Source organism: Pipra filicauda, unplaced genomic scaffold (assembly GCF_003945595.2).
Source record: "Pipra filicauda isolate LSUMZ 115617 unplaced genomic scaffold, ASM394559v2 scaffold282_size1924045_pilon, whole genome shotgun sequence".
NCBI classification, from domain to species: Eukaryota; Metazoa; Chordata; class Aves; order Passeriformes; family Pipridae; genus Pipra; species Pipra filicauda.
The window spans coordinates 466459-485118 of record NW_024104401.1 but is presented as its reverse complement, the minus strand read 5'-3'; the positions used below and the strand labels follow the sequence as shown (position 1 = coordinate 485118).

At 49.1% G+C, this 18660-nt stretch overlaps 1 protein-coding gene across 5 annotated transcripts in view; it reads left to right on the top strand.

The window, feature by feature from the left end:
- The first annotated feature begins 11156 nt into the window (after window positions 1-11156).
- The window catches only part of HDAC4 (histone deacetylase 4), a 190854-nt gene continuing 183350 nt past the window's right edge, over window positions 11157-18660 (top strand). For 4 of the 5 annotated variants that reach the window (XM_039382769.1, XM_039382767.1, XM_039382768.1 and 1 more), the window contains exon 1: window positions 11157-11255. The gene's annotated coding sequence lies outside the window, so the exon portion shown is untranslated. Of the gene's footprint in view, window positions 11256-11763; window positions 11810-18660 lie in introns of those variants that run through there. The other variant, XM_027734985.2, reaches the window with a different exon arrangement.

Sequence of the window (18660 nt, the reverse complement as noted above, 5' to 3'; positions counted from 1 at the left end):
TGGACATCAGGGAAAATTTCTTCATGGAAAGGGTTGTAAAGCATCAGGAAGGGACTGCCCAGGGCAGTGGTGGACTGGACTCCCCATCCCTGGAAGTGTTTGAAAGATGTAGGTGTGACACTTGGGGACGTGGTTTAATGGAGAACATGGTGGTGGTGCTGGGCTGAGAGTTGGACTCAATCTTAAAGGTCTTTTCCAACCTTAATGATTCTTCCATGATTCCGTGACTCCAAGGCATCTGGGCTGGGTGTAAGTGCTGCTCTTCTGCTGTTGGGACTTTCTGGGCACGAATAACACCAGAAATGCCACAACCTGCAGAGCTGTGGGAGCAAATTGGCTCAGCAGGGACAGGGAGGACTTGTTTTTGGTCCTGGGAATGAAGGGAGCAGCTGTGGCACACGGATATGTTTTTGGCATGATCATCCCTCCGAAACACGAGGCGTTAAACCAAGCCTAGAGAAATGAGGATGCTGCATCTCTTCTGAAGGAAGAATGCAGACAGAAAATGCCTTTTGCACTTGATAATCTAAAGCCCTGCCCCACTTCAGTTCTAACAGTTGGTTTGATGAGGAAGCATCCAGCAAAAAAAAGACTTTCTGCTAAAAGTAAAGCTGTCTCAAGCTGGTTTTTAATTTCACTGGCAGCATTCACCTGTGATCTTTCTTAGTTTGCAATGATGAAAACACATTTGATTTGGGAGAACAACAGTTTAATTAAGGGGGGGGGGGGAAAGAAAAAGAACTTTCTGTTTGGCCGGGGTTGTTCTGCTGACGTGAATGTGAGTTACTCCAAGCGGGATTTTGGGCTCAGGTCCAGAAAAGCAAAAACGCTTCTTTAAACCCAACTGTAAGGCTGCTGTTCTGTAACAGGGGGCTGTCCTGTGAAAACCCATGGAAGATGGGATGCTTCGGGAGCGGGGATTTTTTTTAATTTTTTTTTTTTTTTTGCTGGTTTGAGTGCCATCCAGGCTGGCAGCCACGGGAAGCTGCCAAGCTGCCGTGGTTCGGGGGCGAGCGGCGGTGCGGCTCCAGCTGCCGGCGGTCAGGTGTGGGCATCACCCAAACCACCACTTCCCCTGGCATCCCCGCCAGCACACAGCACACAGACCCCATTGACTCCTCGGGGAAGGGCCTGAACAGCCCTACAATTTTAGGATTAAGCCTTCAGGGCTGCTGCTGAGCAGGGCTGGTGAGGCAGGCGGCGGGAGCTTCGCCCTGCGAGGGGCTGCTGCTCGTGTGAGAGGAAACCCAAGGCCAAAGGCTGGGGGCTTGTAGGAGCCAGGGATTCACTGCTTGGAAAGGGGGTTTTGGGGGGTAAGTTGCCTTGCAGACATGTATGGAAGTGGTGGGATCACCGTCCCTGGAGGTGTTCAAAGAATGTGTGGATGTGGCATTTGGGGCGTGCTGGCTGTGGAACGGTTGGACTCAGTGTTTCCAGAGGTCTTCTCCAGCCTCAGTGATTCCATGATTCCAAGTATTCTGCCCAAGGTGTGAGCTGTACCTCGCAGGCTGTACAGTTCCATCTTACAGACTAAGGATGCCCACGCTTTAAAAGAGGTTTCCAGGTCTGATTTTGGTTTCTGTACGAGATAAAACCTCAGGAGAGATTTTTGGAGTGTGATGTCAGTGACGGTTTTGCAGAGAGTCAGGCTGATGGATGCTCCTGGGAATTCAGTTCAGAAACACTAAGAGATCTTCAGAGAACTTCTTTCATCGTGGCACAGGAGCCCACCTTCCAAACCCCTCAAGTTTTGTGGCAAGATCCCTAAGGGCAAGCAAGGGAGAAAGGGATCTCCAGCAATACAGTCACATCCAAATTATAATCCTGTACCTGTGCTGGACACAGCTCCTTCCTCTGGTCTGAACAAGTGCAATTCCATTAGTTTTTCAACCTTGACAATCCTTCTTTTATCACGTTAAGGATATCCAGTTCTATTTTATTTTTGGCTGAGTGTAGAGCAGCAGCATCCAGGCCAAAACTCGATGGTAAATCTGTGACAGTCTCTATCAGGAAAAAGAGGATAATGATGGCACCCAGGAGTTTCATCAGCCACAGCTGTTCCACTGTTTGCTGGAGAAACTGTTCTTTGAAATATATGACCAAAATAAACAGCAGAGCATCTGGAGCACTGTGGATAATTTACCAAGTAATCTCCCCTGGAACAGCTGCCTTGATTTACCAAGAGCAAGGTGATGAAAAGTGTTCTTTGGTGCTGGAGATAAGATAGGGGCACCTTTCCTGTGGAGACATGCTGGGAGAGCTGGGGGTGCTCACCTGGAGAAGAGAAGGCTCCAGGGAGACCTGAGAGCCCCTTCCAGGGCCTAAAGGGGCTCCAGGAGAGCCGGAGAGGGACTGGGGACAAGGGATGGAGAGACAGGACACAGGGAATGGCTTCCCAGTGCCAGAGGGCAGGGATAGATGGGATATTGAGAAAGAATTCTTCCCTGGGAGGGTGGGGAGAGGCTGGGATGGAATTCCCAGAGAAGCTGTGGCTGCCCCTGGATCCCTGGAAGTGTCCAAGGCCAGGTTGGACGGGGCTTGGAGCAACCTGGGCTAGTGGAAGGTGTCCCTGCCTGTGGCAGGAGGTGGAATGGGATGGACTTTAAGGTCCCTTCCCACCCAAACCATTCTGTGATTCTGTGGTTTACTTGCCCACATAAGCAGAAAAAACGAGCTCCAACACCTTCTCTCTTGTCCTCAGTTATGCAGAAGCACATCCCAATTTTGGACCACTGTGCTTCCCACCACATGATCTCTGCATCTGAGTCTCTATGAGCCAGAACAAGCCCTGCCCCTCGTTCTGGTCCAAGGCAAGGGCTCTTCTTTCATACTCCTGTTTCTCAGCCAGTCCATCAGCTCTCCCAGAGTTTATCCATGTTATCCTGCTAACGTGGGATGTTTCAAACATTCCCATCAGTGTTAATAAGTAAGTCTTTAATATGCAACAACGTCATAGGAAGCTCCTGATAAGGATGACCCAAGGCCTGGGTGCTCTTCGGATGCCAGAGGATCCCAGTGTGAACAACCCAAACCAATCCAACAGTGCCATTGCAACATCAGCTCTAGAGGTTCCTATTGCAAACTCTTCCTTTCCCAAAAGGAAAAATACCCAGTCCTTATTATGCAGTGGAGGTATTATTGATCTGTATCTCAGTTCCTCACATTCCATTTCTGGGCTGGTCCCCGTTGCCTTGCAGCTTTTTGAAACAACTCTTCCCTTAGAGTTCCCACTCTCCCGCATTCACTCCTGTCCTTGGATCTAGTCCAGGAAACCGTGGGGTTCCTGCTATCTGCTCTTTTCCAGGATGAGAAGTCTGCCTTTTTTCTTCCCTTTTTTCTTGTGAAAAAAAGCGAGAGGGACCTCCTGGTCTTTTACAGGCCTGATCTTGCCCAGTGATCCTGGAAGAGGGAAGTATCTGTCCTTTCTGCCTGTGTTTTGTAGTCACATACACAGACATTTCTAGGGCAGCAGAGGTGTTGACTCCTCTGATCTCTCATCCTAATACATTTTATTTTTATCATTAACGGCTCAGTATCCACTTCTTACCTTTCTATTAAACAACATATCTGCAAATGAGTGCTGGATTCCAAAGTCCCACCCAACTATGTAACAATGCCAAACTGGGGCTGAGTGTAACTCTCCAGACTTTTCAGACATTCCTTTCATGATTTTGATACCATTTTCCACCAGCCCCTGTTGTTATTCTGGACACTTGTACTTCTGGTGAAACATCTTGATCCGCTGTGATGCTTTTTGAGAACTCGGTGAAGACGCCCGTAAGGAACAACACAAATTTCGAAGACACGACATTTAAGGAACTTGCATTGGGAAACAAAACCTTGAGGAGGAGGAGGAGGAGGAGAGCTGAGGATCTGAGCACTTTTGCTCTTTAGATGCCTCTGTGTTCAGCCCCGAGAGCTGCAGTGGTGCTGCAGCAGTGAGCTGCAGACGTGTTTCAGCACGAGGCCTGAATAGCCACAGAAAGCCTCCCAGCGTGAGCTCCAGGCTTCAACTTCCAGATTTGCTGGATTATTTTAGGAGCAAATTCAGGTCACATCCACGGAATCATAGAACGGTTTGGGTTGGAAGGGATCTGAAAGCTCATCCCATTCCACCCCCTGCCATGGGCAGGGACACCTTCCATTAGCCCAGGTTGCTCCAAGCCCCGTCCAACCTGGCCTTGGACACTTCCAGGGATGGGGGAATCTGTGGCAGGGCCTCCCCACTCAGCATGAGCAGATCTTGCTCCTTCCTGTATTTTATTCCAATGCTCTGCTCTGCTTTTTGGGTGCACCCAGCTGATGCTTCTGCTCACGTGTTCCTCCTTTCTGTGCCTGTCTTCTCGTCCCTCTATTGGATGTGCAGCAGGAAGGTTTGATCTGAAAAGCTGGTACACCCTGGTGACTGCTCCCTGAGAAGCAGATAAAGAAAATTTGAGATCTTTTAGGGCTTTCTAGTGGAAAGCCCTTTCTGTGCTTTTGGTTTTGCCTTGGAAAAGGGAAAACAAGTCCACTGAGGTTTTGTCAAATGCAAAGCACTGGTGCCTTTTAATAGCTTTTGGTATTCAGGAAATGCTGTGACCCATCTGAAAGGAGATTAAATAACCCCTAAACCAACAAAACAGAGGGAGAAGAAGCTGGGGATTTGAAAGGTCCATGCAACTTTGTCCCCACACATCATCTTTATCCCCATCTTATTCTCAGGAAGGGAAACAGTAATATTCCTATTTTACAGCTGCAGGATGAAGGCACGTTCAGAGACCAGATCCAATAATACAGGGAGGTTTCTTTTAGTAACCCATGTTCAGAGATGAGCTTTCCCAAGCTACAGGAGGTTGCTACTTTATTAAAGAGGCAGCAATTAAGTGCTCCCCAGAGCTTGGCTTCTGGAGTGCCAAGCCCCAAAACCCCTTGGTGCTATGCTGCCGGTTCTCTCAAAACCAGCCTAAACTCAGATGACAGGAAGATGACTTAGAAGGAAATCCTTTCCTGTGAGGGTGGGGAGGCCCTGGCACAGGTTGCCCAGAGAAGCTGTGGCTGCCCCTGGATCCCCTGGAAGTGTCCAAGGCCAGGTTGGATGGGGCTTGGAGCACCCTGGGCTAGTGGAAGGTGTCCCTGCCCATGGACAGAGATGAGCTTTGAGGTCCCTCCCAACGCCAACCATTCTGGGATTCTCTGATGACATTCCAGACCCTAAACATTTCTCAGCCTTGCCTAGAGCAGCCAAGGAAGTTAAAGTCTTGCCTGCTCTTCATCTCGTGCATCCTGCACATCTTTGTGCCCAGTGGCCTGTCTTTGCAGCGGGAGGGACGTTCTCCTGTGCCGTCACGACCACGGTCCGTAGAGAGGAGGAACCTGCCAGGCAGAAGAGGGATGTGACCCTGGGTTCCCCCATTCCTTGGATATGTGCCCTCTGCAAGCTCTGGGTATCTCTGAAAACAGTCAAGTGCCTCTGATTTGGTTTTTGGAGGAGAGAGACTGGGTTGTGGGTCCCGGGGGGTGGCACAGCCTCCCCGCAGCCTTGGTGACAAGCCGGATTTAAGACTTGCTCCTGTGCTCAGCATTCCCAGTGGACCAGCTCCAGGCAGCTGCATCCCAAACATGCCGAATCCAGGCCACTTGCCACGCTGGCCATTGTGGATCCCATCCTGCTACATCCTGAATCCATTTGCACGCTCTCCCAGAGGGCCCTGGGTCCCCTTCCGGGGGCTGCAGTCGTTGGCTTGGCTTTTTATCCCAGCTTTGTCCCAAAGTAGGTTGGATCCACGACAGGAAAGGCTCCAAGCACAAGCTCTGCCAGCTGCTACTTGTCTGTAAAATCTAAAAGTTGCTGCTCCTGAAGCCAGGCAGTTTTATTTGCATGAGAAAGCTGGAGCTGACTGGGAGATAGTCTGTGATCTGATTTTAAAAGAAAAGGATAAAAATAAGTCTAATTGTGTTCTTGCTCTGCCTCAATTTAGCGGCTGGCCGGGCTCTTTTGTGCTCCCCACATTTCTGGAGAGCCGGTTGACACTTATTTAGGTTGGCACCAACTAAATATAACCAAGTGTGTGTGAAAGAGCATGGGCTGGGGCAGAGCTTCCAGAGCAGCAGAAGGCAGCATTTTGCCTCAAAATACAAAAATCTGGCTATTCCAAGGCAGCTCAATGAAACACACACCACCTGAACAAAAAGTAAACCTTCCATTCAACCCCTGAATGCTGCTGAAAATTATTTTTTTTTTTTTTGCCAGCTTTTACAGTCCACAGCCTTCTCATTCAATCCTGAATAATAGCTCTGAATCGAGCTGTAAAAGCTTCCGAAGTTTGAAGTCTTTTGACAAGTTAATTTAGCTGTATGGTAAAAAGTTTTTCCCCCAGATAGAATAAAGCCATCATCTCATGAATGTAGGAGTCAGCCAAGGGAAAGAAAACACCATTAGGATTAGAAATGATGGGCTTTATGGAGATAGTTTGTGGTTTAGTGTAATCTACTATCAATATTTCAGTAGAAAAATATCCTAGTAGTCATTCAGCTGCAAGTCAGGATCTTCACGTAAAACCAACACCCAGGGGCCAAGCTGATATATTTTTATTTATATATATATATATATATATTTTCTCCTTTGTTCCTTACATTTATTTAGATTTTAATTGGGTTTCACCCTGTATGATGTCTTTTTGTTTTGTTTTGTTTTTCTGGTTGAAAGAGACAGAAGAGAAAAAAAATGAATCAATATTTCCCCCGAGGTTCCCACTATAGAGAGACACACCCCACGTTTTTCTCCCAGCAGCTGCCGTGGAGGAAAATTCAAGGAACTAAATGTCATAAATTGATACATATTTCCCTTATTTTTACTATTAAAAATCAGAAAACAATCACTGGTTAAGCAAAGTGAAATCCAGCAATTATTGTAGCCACGACTTCAGCAAGATTCAGTATTAATTTTAGACTTATTTCTTGGTTTTATCTAAATTTAAGCCTTTGTGTGCTACTAAAATTGACTGAAGTAAAAACACAGTCGAAGGGGAAAAGAGACTTCTTTCATACTCTTAATTCTTCCCTTTAATCAAGAGGGATGATGACACAGTAAGAACTTTTGGACAGTGGTTTGTAATGGCCACAGAATAATTCTTCTCTGCATAAAAGAATGATGGTCCTTGTGGATCCCTTCCAACTCAGGATATTCTATAATATAGTTGAGAGCAAAGCTGCTAAATAAATAGGAAACTTAGAAAATCCAGAAAAATCAAATTTTAGCCAGGAACTTTAATGTAAAAGTGCATTCTACTTAGTCATTGTAAAATGACTGCCATAACAATCCAATCAGCAAAAAAAAAAAAATGGGGAGGGGGAGGGAAAGTAAGCATGGGGAAGAGAGCAAAATTTACACTGTGACCTTCACTTTGAGCTTCACTCACTCCTTGCTTTCTTTTCCCCCCAAGTGGGGGACAGGGACTCGAGTTTGCCCAAACCAACAGCAATAAGTTGTTTCTCAGAGTCTGGCTCTTATTGCTTCAGAGTTTAAGCTTTTCAGGCCTTGAGTGCTGAAGACTTGATGAAGTGTTGGGTGTGCAGACAAGCTGGAAAGTGGCTTTTACAGCCAAAGCCAGGCTTCATCAGCCTCAAAAGTGGAGGAGAACCACCTTGTTCTCCTTCACAGCTCCACTGAGCCAGGCAGGACTGCTCAGGGGATGGATTTGGCAGCACGGGAAACAAGAAATGTTCATCTCTGCAAGAGGTGTTGTACCAAGATAGAAAGAGGAGTCCCAGCTGGAGCAAAATTCACCAGGAAAAACAATACAAAGCACAAAAGTAAAGGTACTGGGGTGGCAAACACAGGAGTGGGGCGATGTGAATTGAACATTCTCTGCTCCACGTTGGTTTGCTGGGGTTTGGGTTTTCTTTTGATGGCAGGAAGGAGGAAATAACGTGCTGAGGGAAGGATAGAGAACAGATGGGAGTGGGAGATAAAGCAAAGAAGGGTGATGGGTGGGACAGGAAAACCAAGGGAGAGGAGGGATGAGGACTGTTGGATCAGGACGAAGAAGAGGGAGCAGTCACCAGGGAGGGACTTGTGTCTAGGTTTGACTTTCTCCAAGGAACCGAGTGGCACCGGGACTTGGACTGGGTCCTTGTTGTCTAGGCTCCAGAGGAAGTTCCTCTTGGCTTTTTTCCTCACTTTATCCTCCTTTTTTTTTTAGGCCATGGAGAGGCAGGATCAGAGTGGAAAGCTGAGACACCTCTTTTACTTTCAGCAGCTCCGTGTGACTAGAGAGGGAAATTAAGCTGGAGTGTTGTGATGGCTGTTTCCTGCTTAAGAACATAAAAAATGGAACCATTCCTGACAAACAAGGAGTTCAGCTAAAGATGAAGTGGAGGTAGGCGGGAAGTTCTGTAATTGCTTTTTATTTAAATCTTTATGAATTAGCTCTGCCAAGGTTGGGGTTTTTTTTTTAGATTTTTATTTTTTGCTTGAAATGGCTTCTGAGTAAATTTTTCAGCTGCAATTACAGTAAAAACAGACTATATACAGCTATAGCCAATATGTTGGATTTAACATATAGGAAGAATCCTTTTCCTTGTGAATCTCTGAGGTCTAATTTACATGAAGAATGACAAAGGTTTAATTTTCTGTCATTATGCACAGGTTAGCCTAGACTGGATATTAATAGAGACACATAATTCACACCCACAGCCACTAGTAGGGTATCAATCAAATTTTGAAGATAAAACTTACACTCCCTGGCAACTTTTAGGGCACAGTTTTCTTCTCTTGTTTCCTCTTTTGAAACTACTTCAGCGGCGCAGAGAGGGACCAGGTCTGCAGTTCAACATCCAGCCCTTAGTGATGGGGGAATGGGGACAGGGGACACAGGTAGGGCTGTGTTTAGGAGCTTCAACCGCCAGTTAGGCAAAATACTGGTTGTAACCCATGTTTGGTGGGTTTGGGACTAAATTCTGAAGTGGAAATGGGGACAAGAGAGGGCAGACACTCACCTGGCTGCCACAGGTGGGTCCTACACTGACCACCCAGCATCGGATTCCTTAGCAAATATTCCCTTGTCACAGCTGGCATTAGTCACCTTCTAGTCCTAAAGGCCTTCCACCCATAGGTCTCCCGACACTTAAAAATAATTTAAAGATTATTTATACACACTTCCATCCATCTATCTGAGCACGCGAGCTGGCCCCGAATACTGAGAGCAGAACAACCATGCGAGGAAACCTAAAACCTCACCAACCAAAGAACAACAAACAAGCCCACGAGCCCACAGGAGCTAAAAATGAAACAAAAAGGGCTTCAGCTTGAGGTGGAAGCAGTGTTCTTAATGCCAGTGGTGTTCTCAGGTGGGTATCACAGGGAGAATAGCCCGAAATTTTGGGCTCCAGGGCAGGCCATGACGCCTGTAGGCTCGAGCTTAGAATAATCAGAATGTAATGTTTGCAAGTTGACAGGAATAAATTAATCTCTTAAAAATAAAGTAAGATGGAAAGCTAAAGTTAAAGGGATGTTATTGTTGGTAGAACTGTCGGAGTCATTTTGACCTCTGCCAACACTAGGCTAGAGAATCCCAGGACATCCTGAGCTGGATGGGACCCACAGGGATCACAGAATCCCAGAACAGGTTTGAGTTGAAAGAGACCTTAAAGCTCATCTAATTCCAACAACCTGCCATGGGCAGGGACACCTTCACTAGACCAGGTTGCTCCAACCTGGCCTTGAGCACTTTTAGGGATGAGGAAATTATTGATGGATCATCCAGTCCGGCTCCTGGCCCTGCCCAGGACACCCCAGCAATCCCACCCTGTCCCTGAGGGCGTTGTCCAAACACTCCTTGAGCTCTGGCAGCCTTGGGGCCGTGCCCACTGCCCTGGGGAGCCCGTTCCCAGCATGGGGAAAAAAGCAACTGTAAGGGTCGGATCAATATTCCAAGGATTTTTCTAAGGGTGGCCCTTTCAAACGAAAACGTCCCAAAAAAGTCAAAGGAAAAAGGAGCAGTGTTTCTATACTACCACATACATGCAAATTTTGAGGGAGGGACAGAGTTGTTAGCGATTCCCATCAGGTCCCAGAATTTATGTAAATCCAGATGGCTGAACGACACGAGTTCATTTTTTTTCTTTAAGGGAAATCTGGAAGTTTTAAAAACAATTTAGCAAGAGCCAATTAATCAAACGCAGCAGAAGCGGGCTGGGATGGCTGCCTACGAGCGGGAATGTCGTGGTTCAGCTTCCCTCAGGCGAGGATGGGAAGAAACTCCTCGGAAGCTTTAGTGGGAAGTCCCTCTTCCACTATCCCAGGTTGGCTGAGCAAAGCCTCATCCAACCTGGGCTTGGAGAATTCCAGGGATGGGGCATCTCTGGGAAAAGGGGATGAGTATTTAAAGCATCTCAGGTGGGATGTTCCCATGGGATCCCGTCTCACTTTCTCGCCCGAGTTGCTGAAATTATTTTGCTTCCCATGACCTGGAATGTTTGAAGCGGGACTTGGGAGTTTCAGGCAGTGCATTAATCGAAGTTCAATGGGGTAACTCCTCAGAATACCAAAAAATCAGTTAAATGTTGAATGGTTGAAAGGAAAACAGAGGTAGAGGTAAGTGCGGGACAATTCCTTTTTATGTTTGTTTATTTATTTATTGACTCTTGGCAATTCAGGCAAAGATTTTGAACCATGCCCCGCCCCTTTTGCCTTTTTATCCCTCATTTCAGCAGTTCGCCGGTCTTATTGACGACGTTTGACGGATAAAACAAAACAGCCCTTCGGGATTGGGTGCGGAAAACCGGGTCAAGAAAAAAAAGTTTCCTGTTTGATTACGGCACCGTGTATCTAGCAGGGATTGTACTTCGTGTGGGCTGCCGTCCCTCCGCGGGGTGCCAAGCCCCGTGCCGGGCTCCTCAGGGACGCGGATCCCGCTCCCATTCCCGGACCCCCGAGGGGCCGCGGGCGCAGCGCCAACATGGCGGACCCGGCCCGCCCCCCCGTTGCCGTGGCGACGGGCCGCGCGCCACGGGGCGGAGCCGGGCGGGAGCGCGGGGCGGGGCCGGATTGGTTCCCTTCCCCCCGCTGGGCTATAAATAACCCGCGCGTCCTGATTGGCCGCGGCGCGAAAATGGTTGCGCCACGTGACTACCCATCTGGGGGGGTGGTGGGGGGGGAAAAAATAAATTCCAAGATGGCGGGTCCCGTCACGGGCTGAGTCCGTCGGTGGCGCGCTCGGCGCCGGGGGGGGAGCCCACCGCCGCGCCGCTTCCCCGCCTCGTCCGCCGCACAGGTCAGTCCGCGGCGCCGCCGCCCCCAAGGCCGTACCGGCGCCGCCCGCGCCGCGGGCCCTTTAAGAGGCCGCGCGCGCTGCGCCGCGAGCCGCTCCCGGGGGCCGCGCACGCACCGTGGGGTCGGAGGAGGAGGGGGCGAGGGGCGGGAGGAGGAGGTGACGGGCAGGTGGCGCAGCCAATCGGCGGCTGTGGCGGGCGGATTTGAGCTGCGCGGCCCCCCCAGCGTCGCGCGCTGATTGGGCGGCGCGGCGCCGGGGGGGGCGGGGCCCGCCGCGCGCCATCACCGCGGCGCGGGCGTGGCGCGCGGCGGCGGGCGGGGCGCGACCGAGAGGGGGGCGTGACGGGCAGCGCCGTCGCCCAATCATCGCGCGGGGCCCCTGTTTTTTGTGAATGGGGAGGGCGGGGCCTGTTCGCAGGGGGCGGGGGCAGCGCCCGCGCCGGCCCCGCCCCTCCCGGGCGGCCGCGGCTCCGCCTCGTCCCCGGCGGCGGCGGCGGCGCTCGGTCCGTGCGGGGCTCGGTCCGTACGGGGCTCGGCGGGGCGATGCGGGCGGCGGTGAGTGACCGGGAGCGACGGAGCGCGGGGGCCTGGCCCCGGGGGCGGCGGGGCGGGCGCGGCCCTGCGGCGGCGGCGGCGGGGGCGACGCCCGCGGCGGGGCCCTGCGGCGCCGAGCGGGCCGCGGCCCGGGGGTCAGTCCTTCCATCCCTGCCCCCCCTGCCTACTCCTCCCCTTATCCCGGGAATAACGCGGGACTTGCGGAAAGTTTGCGCGCTCCCGCCGGGCCCGCGGCCTCGAACCCCCTCCTTAAAAAAAACGCCAAAAATGGCTTTTTCCTTGCGCCCGGGAGGATTAAACACGGGGTGCGCTCCCCGCGAGCCCGGAGGTGGCAGTGACAGGTCCGAGGCCCAGGGCTGCAGCTTCATCTCCCAAAACTCACCTTTTGGGGTGAACCTTGGGGGGGGGCAAAACCACCCCAAACCTGCACGGCGGGCTAAATGAACCCCAGAGGAGGAGGTTCGAGGCTGGCGAGGAGCGGGGAGGGAGGTGCTGCCCGGCGGCCGCGTGTGGGTTTTGCTGCAGGGATTTATCAGGGAAGATGCTGCGCGATCCCGGCGCTCCCCGGAACGCTCCCCGCTCCCCAAATGTTGTCCCCGGAGCGTCCGCGGCCCCCTGGCAGCTCGGGGGTAAGCAGATGGATTTCCATAACAATCATTTGACGCTGGGCAGCGTCTGGAGGGAAGGGAACCTGCCCTTCGCTCAAAGCACTTGCGTAATTGTGTCGTGCGCCCGTTTGCTGATAGTGGAAGAGGTGCTTTTTTTTTTGGTGGTTTTTTCGCTTGGCAGTAAGGCTGTTTCGGCGGATTCGCATCAATTAGGCTCCTCGCCGTCGCGTTCCAGCCTTGCCTCATATTCCAGGCTGCATTAGAGCTCTAAAAACGCTCCCGAGGAGTGGGGGATCGGTGTTGGAAAGGTGTGGGTGGATTCAGGGTGTGAAAATGGCTTGTTAAAATCTGCGATGGGGCGTGCGGCGGGATATCGGTGCTCTCGTTTCTTACCCGTTTCTTGCCCGTTTCCTCCCCTTTGATCCCACCAGGCACCTCGTTGCCGTGCTCGTTTCCCACAGTTGATCTGAGGCTGAAAAGATGGAGCAAGTATTATTTTGGCCCCGGGAACCACAGCGAATTTCACTCCTGAGGGAATAATCCCCCTGGCCAGTGCATTTTGATTTACTGGTATCACGGCCTGTCAATACATGGGACTCATGCTGCACTCGCTGCCCTCAAAGTGCTTCTCCCGCTGCCAAAAGCTACCTGGAGTTAATTATCTGAATTGGGCTTTTTTTTTTTTTTTTTCTTGTTGTTGTTGTTGTTGTAACGGCAACATTTTTAAAAGCTCGGGAGCTCTGAAGTTTATATAATAATCTGGTTCTTGGCAAGGCTCCGTGGTGGTTTTGTGTGTGTGTGTGTGTGTGTGATGCGGTCGCGGCGCTGAGTTTTAATCGTTTCTGATGTTTCCAGCACCACTGTTTGGAGTTCTGAGCCTAAAAAGCTGCAGCAGCCTCGCTGGGGAAGAGTTGAGGGCACTGGAATTAAGAAAGCTCAGCTGCTTGTATACAAATATACAGCAATTACGAGGCAACAAAGTTATTGCAGAACCCTGCCGTCACCATGGCAACACGCTCACTCAATTACATTTGGAAATGTAAAATGCCACCCAGTTAGAAAGAGTAAGTTTTAGCGACTGCAGATTTTCTGGAGAAAGCGAGATGTGGAAGCTGCGGCTTTCCAGGATTCCGTGTTTTCCTTCTCCTCCCGGCACGTGCGTCCCGCGGATTCCCCTCGCTGATGTTCAGCCGTGCCCTTGGTGGGCAGAACTCGGTGCAAAAAAAAACGCAGCTAAATCTTTTAAGGTCTTAACTTTGCCACCCTCTAGTATTTTTTGGTTTTGCTTCAGGGCTTGGCTTTAGGAAGGGGAAAAGCATTTGGAAAATCACCTCGGAATACCAGAGGAATAGGTCGTTTGCTTAACGGGATCGGAGACAGGGAAGAAAAGCACGTAAAAAGCTTGTGTTCCTTGTATTCCTCCTAAACAGACTGTCCTAAAGTAGAGGAAAACTGGCAGGTGGGAGGGGAAGCAGTGAAGTTCTTGAGGAGCCCAGGGAGTGTCCAGTGAGGAGATGGCAGGTGGAGGATACCAAGATCCTGATGTGGGATGCAGGTGAACTCCTTAGTGGAGCTGAGTTTCACTTGTTATTGCCTTTTGATGGTGAATCGCTGGCAAAATGAAAAAAGGCCATATTGGACAGGGCTTGGAGCAACCTGGGCTGGTGGAAGGGGGATGGAACAAATGGGCTTTAAGGTCCCTTCTCACCCAAACCATTCCATGAGTCTCTGAAAATAGGAAAAGTAGTTTCTCTCATAATCTTTGTGCTGGTGAAGATGCAACTCTGCTGAAAGGGTAAAACCAACATTACAGTAAAACAAACAAACAAACAAGGTAAAAAAACCCCACCAAAAGAGTAAAAACAAACATTAGGTTGTTGTTTTCTTTTTTTTTTGTTTTTTTTTTTTTTTGAGGTAGGAGTGGTGTGTTTACAGACACCTGATGATGCACTCCTGAGGGAGTTACCTGGTAACAGGAGCTGGTAAGAGATGTTTAGGTGGGTGCAGATTGCTGGGGGTTGTCTTGAAGAAATGTGGTTTACCCAGATCCTTAGGGGCTTGAATTCCAAGCTGCCTCCTGAACCCTTGGAGCAGCTGGATTGGGATAGGTTTGCAGGTCCCATGGACCTGTGCTGGGTTAGGGAAGGTTTTGGATGGAAGCTTTGTCCAACCTGGCAGGTCGTTGTGCTTTCACCATGAGCAGTGGCCTTGTGGTTTGCCCTCTCCTCAAAAGCAGCAGCTTGAGCTCATGGGAATTCCAGCCCTTGTGCTTGTTTTTCTCTTCTCCTTCTGCCACAGAATCATGGGATAGTTTGGGTTGGAAGGGACCTTAAAGCTCATCTCATTCAAACCCCTGCTACAGGCAGGGACACCTTCCACTAGCCCAGGTTGCTCCAAGCCTGTTCCAACCTCTCCTTGGACACTTCCAGGGCTGGGGCAGCCCCAGCTTCTCTGGGCAACCTGTGCCAGGGCCTCACCCCATCACAGGGAAGGATTTTCTCGAGTGGAAGCCCAGGAGCTGCCTGTTCATAGCCGCTGGAAAGGTGGAGGTGAGTCTTCACCCTTCAGTCTCATGTTGAGCTGCAGGGGTGAGGAGCTGGACTTGTTAAAAATGAAGGTTAAAACTGCCCAGGAGTCCATGGGTTCAGGGTAGTTAGCCCTCTTAATCCCTCTTTGAAATGGTTTGTACTTTCTATGCAACAGGCCTTCCAAAGCCAGCCTAAGGTGTATCTGTGATCCTGAAACTTGCCCTCAAGATTCATGTGCAGCTTTCAAATCGGGGGAAGCTGCAAACTTTCTACACAGGAACGGGCCCAAACCAAGTGTTGAGACAAAAACTTGCCCCCAAATACATAATATGTGATAGAATCAAATATTCTAGGCCAGTTTTCCTTCCTCTTGCAGTGTTTCATTGCCATGCCTGCCTTTGTAAGTTCAGTGGGACTGGTTGTCCTGGGGTTTTCCAGAGCTCAGCCTGGATATGTGTGGGTTAAGTGCTCTAAGTGTGTGCTGAAGTGATGCTCCCTTCAGGGCATAAAAAGCCGAGTGCTCACTGCCCTGCTGTGCCAGCTGAATCTTGGGGTTAAAACAGTTCTTTATCGTCCTTTACAGTTAAAGAAGTGATTGTGTCACACTCCTTGGTGTTGTGGATATTTGTATTTACTGGAAAGAAGTACTCCTTGGCATTGTGTGTCTATCTATATATATCTCTATGTATAATCTAAGCCCCTGAGCCCTTGGGACTGTATTTTTACTCCTCCTGCATCCATGGGTGAGCACACGCAGTGATGTTACCAGAGGAATGGATTTGCTGAGTGGTATCTGTTGCTGACCTGTTCCAAACAGCAAAGCTTGTCCCAAACCACAAGGAAATATTAATTGAACATGTTATTTGGCCACTGGTAATGACACTCATTAAATATGTGCCAAGTACTCTTGCTGGTTTCTTTGGTGGTGTCATCTCCTACTTCGTTGCTCCAGTTATCCCATCGCTTTCCCGTGATCTTTTTCAATTCTGCTACCTGGTGTACAAGGGTTTACATTTTATCAGTGTCCTGCTGGAATCCTTGGAATTAGTGCTTCTGTAAGAGCGTGTTTTACTGGGCAGAGAAGGTGACAGGATGTGTCTTGCCACTGAATTCACAATTGCTTTTGAGTTTGGAGCCCACATCCCCCCTGGGTGGCTTCTCTTTCCCATTCCCTTTGCTCCCAGGATCCCCAGATCCAAGCACACCAATGCTCCAGAGCAGGCAGAAGGAACCTGGTTCTCCTCACTTGTGGAACTCAGAGGGCTAAAAAAGTTGTGCAAATATGTGTGTTTGCCTCTCAATTTGAGAGCTTTAATACTTAGAAATATAGCAGTGTTGCAAAAGAGTGAAAAGGCGTGAATAGTCTTCTAAAAAATTAAAGTAAAAGCTGTGTGTGGTGGAGGAATCTCAGCATTGTGGTTCAGTTTAGGTTGTCTCATATATACATATAAATATATATATATATTTGAGTCCTTGGAGGAGGGAGCTCCTCAGAGCGCTCCAGCAGCTGATGCCACTTGCATTTTGATTGTGTTCTGCACAAAGCCAAAGTGGGCCAGGTTTACTTTCTCCTGCAGTGGACTGTGTTGATAAGGCAATATATAACAGATGATTCATGAAGTGCTGCCTGTCATTGCCAGGGCTGCTTGAGCAGTGAGCAGATTTTGGGCAACACTTCTTCACCGGAAAGATTTGGGCAGTTTAAACTGAGAGGAGGAGGAGGAGGAGGAGGAGGAGAGAAAAATCTGCACTGGATTTCTGGCTGTCTTAGAGGAGCTGCCTCACAGCATCCAGGAGAAACTGGGGAGAGGGAATGGGTGAAAAAAAAAGGGGGGTAGAAGAAGCAGGAAAGCACAAGGAGGTTGCATAATGATGTTGAAAAAGGGAACAATTAGGAAAAGGCTGTAAAATCTCTTGGAAAGCTTCGGTGGTTTTCCCTTTGTAAGGAATTGCAGCTCCCTGAAAATTCAGGCCTTTTTTTCGTGGCGTTCGTTCCTGGCCGCCTCTTGATCAGCTTTGGTTTTTTTGGTTCATTTTTCTATTAGGTGTTACTTCAGAAAAGTTTGATCAAAATCTGCTTCCAACTGCCATCTCCTAGTGCAGGGGAATTTGTGCTGGCTCGTGCTCATGGGCACACTCAGCCCTGTGCCCTCAGCAGTGCCTGACCCTTTGTTCCTCACATGAGAAGCATTTAACCCCCAAAAGTGGCAATTTGAAAACTGGATCTTAGAACCAGCTAATTAGAACCCTCTTTTTCTATTTTGATCAAGATTATGGTCTCTTAATTTTCCTTTTTTTTGTTTGTTTGGTTGGTTTTTATTTGTTTGTTACTTTTTTGTTTGTTTCGTTGGAGGGGGGTTGTTTGGTTTTTGTTTAATGTGCATTTAATAGCAACCCAGTTATTTTATTTATATACATAGATAGATATAGCTGCTGGCTGAAGAATTGTATTTTAAGGGGTTTATTTTTGCCACCCTAGGATGAAATCATGTGTAGGGGCTGAGCATCTCTTTCTGGGTGCTGGCAGCAGAGCAGTGTGTTGTTTTAAATGTCTTTTTAAGCGTGTCACTCTTTCATCCCGGGGAGCACTGACATCCAGTTGAACTGAATTTCATGTATCTTTTATGAGCAGCGAACAATTCCGATATTTCACAAGCAGGAAATAATTCACTTTATTAATTTTTCGGGAGAACGGGGCCTTTAATGAGGTGTCTGTCAGTGAGACTTAATTACAGCTAATTTCTGTGAACATTAGTACACTGCGAGTCGCTCTGTGCAAAATGGGGTTTCATTTGTCACGGGCACGTGGTGGTGTTGGTTTGCTGATAGAATTTGCTTTAACTTGAGAAATAACTGTTATTCATAACGGGGCTGTCACCAGTCAGTTCCCATCCTTCTGCCGGCTGGATTTTCCCAATGTGCTCCAACAGCTTATGTTGCATTTGCTCGGAGAAATAACGTTCGACTTAATTCTGGGGTTGTGTTGACAAAACTTCTGCATCGTTCCAAGAAAAGGATCCACGTTGGGAGCCTGAAACAGGGAATTAATCCTGTTGTTGTGTGCTATTCCCAAGTATTCACAAAGGGAGTGTTGCTCACAGTATTAGGAAGGTTACATTTTTCCCCATAGGAGCTGCACTTACCTGGTTCTTGTTTCTGTTAAAATCCTAAATACAGGTAGTTCTTCCAGAGAGCAAAAAAACCTGCCTTGCTGCAGGTTCCTGGAGAGTGGGGGGGTTTTGCTTTTCTGCCCAAATAACCTGCACAAAAGTGAAGAAAAATTGCACTATTCACACCTTTAAAACGACGAGGATTCCGAAAACTGGAACAGTCTGTGAGTTTTAGCCTTGGGAGCTAAAACAGGACAGGGAGGAGGGAGAAAGTCTCCACCCTGGAACACGGCAGGTGTTTGTGGACACTGGCTGAGTTGGAAGGAGATGGGATGGGGTGGACAGTGGGATGTTGGCCTTTGAACGCAGTGGCTCCAACTGCAGACCAGTAGGGATGTAAAGATTATTGAATTCCCGTGGATCATTGGAAGAGGAAGAGCTGTGGTGCAAACTGTGAGGCAGGAGGGCCTCTCCTGGAAGGAGAATTTGTAGATAAAACTGAGCTTTCCTGCAGGCAGGATTACATTTTACAGCACTGCAGATGTGGAACTCATTTCATCCCAGGAAAAGAGTCCCTTCTCCAGCCAGCAGAGGTAGAATTCAAA